The sequence below is a fragment of the Tenrec ecaudatus genome, chromosome 2 (genome assembly GCF_050624435.1).
Source record: "Tenrec ecaudatus isolate mTenEca1 chromosome 2, mTenEca1.hap1, whole genome shotgun sequence".
Taxonomy (NCBI): Eukaryota; Metazoa; Chordata; class Mammalia; order Afrosoricida; family Tenrecidae; genus Tenrec; species Tenrec ecaudatus.
Window position 1 is genome coordinate 26,860,436 of NC_134531.1, and position 3,088 is coordinate 26,863,523.

Genomic DNA, 3,088 nt, shown 5'->3' on the forward strand with positions numbered 1-3,088 from the left:
TATCTCAGTGCAGAAGGCACCCTAGTGTCTGATAACTTCAAGTTCATTGTTTCAAACTCACCAGTTGTTTCATGCTCTAAGTTCAAGGCTACCAGCTCTCATAAAGATCCACAGTCTTAGAAACCCTATACCCGCTAGTTTTGAGTCAGATCTGACCTGATGGCAGTGGGTTTTGAGATCTTGAAAACTTTCCATCCATTTGCTGCTCCACTCTTTAGCTATGAAAAGGCAAGTTTCTATAAAACATTATAATCATTAACACAGTGACACTCTCAGCAGTTTAATTTTAATTAGAAACTTTAAAAATATACTCAGTTATTTTCAGTGCCAACTTTTAGGTTTAAATTTAAAGAAGTTATATTTAGCACTTTTAATTAATTTAAAAAAATATAAAGATTCTTTTTTTTTTTTTTTTTTTTAGAGACAAGTGATTTATTTGAAAAGAAGGAGGTCTGGATCCCTCTCCTCGCCTCTGCTGTCTGAGCCGACCGTGGCTGCAAACAGAGCGGCAAATGGAGAGTGTGCCCTGGCAGACTTGCCCTTTTACAGAAAGGCAAAGATGCCTGGGTCACGTGATTTGCAGCTACTGTCTCTTAAACAGAGGTGCCCACAGGGGCGTTCTCCTCCTGTGTTTGTACGGATGCTCCATTCTCCTTCGTGTCTTCAGGCTTCATGGCGGCAAACAGCAGCACCTCCTTGATGTTACTGGAGTCCGTGAGGAGCATGGTGACGCGGTCGATCCCCATGCCCCAGCCAGCTGTTGGGGGCAGCCCGTTTTCCAGGGCAGTACAGAAGGTCTCGTCTATGAACATGGCCTCATCGTCACCAGCAGCCTTGGCCTTGGCCTGCTCCTTGAACAGCTGCCGCTGCCGCAGGGGGTCGTTCAGCTCATGACAAAGAGCTCAGAGCGCTCCCTCAGACCCTGTTTGGAGCGGTGCCATTTGGCCACTGGGCTCATGATCTGCAGATGATCACAGATGCAGGTGGGGTGGATGCAGGTCACTTCCAGGAACTCGCCAACAAGCTTATCAAGGCGCCTGGCAGCGGTCCGAGGAGGAGGGCATTCAGCAGCTTTGTCGATACAGATATGGTCCAGGAGTTTTCCAGTTTCCTCCTTTTCAAAGCGCTTCGTTTCTGGCAGCTTCACACCCAGGGCCTTCTCTAGCTCCCCCACCATGCTGATTCGCGCAAGGGTGCGGTGGAGCCAATCTCTCAGGCCTGGCCCTCGGGATGGTAGGTGACCTTGTACCCGCCTGTGATGTATTTGACCATCATATTCTCCATGATTTCTATGAGGTCATATTCTCCATGATTTCCATGAGGTCGTGGTAGTCGGCATAGGCCACATAGAACTCACAAGTGGTGAACTTGGGATTGTGAGTCAAGTCAATGCCTTCATTCCGGAACTGACGCCCAATCTCATACACTCGGTCCAGGCCACCAACCACCAGCATCTTATGGTAGAGCTCTGGAGCAATCCTCATATACAAGTTCATGTCTAGCTCGTTGTGGTAGGTGATGAAGGGCTTGGCCACCGCTCCGCCTGGGATGACATTCATCATGGGAGTTTCCATCTCTAAGACTCCCAACCCGTCTAAGAAACTTCTGATATGCATGATGATCTTAGAGCGGACTATGCATTTCTGCCTCCTGAAGTAATTCAAGATCTGGTCCAGGTATCTCTGGCGATAGCGTGTCTTCTTGACCTTGAGGCCAAAGTGCAGGTGTGGTAGTATGTGCGGGCAGGTGGACAGCACTGTGATCTCATTGGGCATGATGCTCAGCTCTGCCTTCTTGGTTTTCCCTGGGTTCCCTTGCACTCCAATTATATCTCTCCGACGCAGTTTGTTATTGACACGAATAAATTCTTCTGATTTATTGTTCCTGTAATTGGCCATGACTTGCAACTGGACGCCCTCTCCTCGAAGGTCATAATTTGGATAAATCAGAAACAACTCAATTGTGACAGTGTATCTGAGATATGTAAGAAGACTAAAAGCCTTCATAGTGATCCAAAATCCTGGAAAAATAAATTTAGAAGTGTTAATAAATAAAAAAATGCCAATCAAACACATTCTCATTTTGCCTTACCTTTTCTGATACCTATATAAAGAATGTTGATTTATGTTTATAAGATATTAAGTACAGTAAAATTCTAATTCTAGAAACAAATTTTCAAACCAACAAAGATAAGTCACCTTTAAAAAGTAATAAAATACAAATAAAAAAATAAAAAATATTCTTCAAATTATACAGATTCATTTTTATATGAATGAAATTTTGTAATGAAATGGTCTCAAAGAGATTCATTGTAATCTACTTGATTGATTCTTTATTGTTTATATTAAAATCATTAAGTATATAGATTGTCAAATTCAATGAAAAGATGCTGACTTTTCTCCTAAAAGTCATATTTTAATGACATGTCCAGTTCTAACTTTGATATGTATCTATCATTTCATCCCAGAGGTCGCTCGTGCTATAAACTTCACCGAATCAAATGATTGATGAAGTTCCTACTATTTGGCAATTTTTAAAGATAATTAAGTAAAAATAGTAAGGGATAAGCAATTGCAGGATCAAATAAAGCAAAATGACACCAACACAGGCATACATCTTTTGAGACATTGTTTTGTCATCAGCATGCTTTTAAGGTATTTTAATTATTTCATGTTTTAAAGAAATTATTGTTTATCCCAAGAAATTGTGCAGCAGCATCTGAATATAGTATTCATTTTAAATTTTCTCTTATCTGTATGAATTATAACTGTTGATCAAGTTTATTTTCATACTACCACTTATATTTCAGGAACTACAATAAGATTTTCTATCATATAGGATAGAAATTGATTGAGTGAAAAATATATATTGATAGCTAAATTTCTATCTTTATTTATCTATTTTTATACCTGATTAATTATCTATCTACAGAAATAGATGGAGATTTGTAGGGTTAGCATATAAAAATATTCATCAACAGGGCGTTTGGTTTTTCTCACCAAAGTATATTGATATGTTTGAACCTTGCTCATGTCACCTTAAAAGATTTAATCATAAATGATTAATAAATAATGGATATTGTAACTAA

The 3,088-nt window shown here is 39.9% G+C and overlaps 1 pseudogene; it reads right to left on the reverse strand.

Moving 5' to 3' along the window:
* Positions 1-593: 593 nt before the first annotated feature.
* LOC142440728 (lysine--tRNA ligase pseudogene) lies at positions 594-1,913 on the reverse strand (annotated as a pseudogene).
* Positions 1,914-3,088: the final 1,175 nt, after the last annotated feature.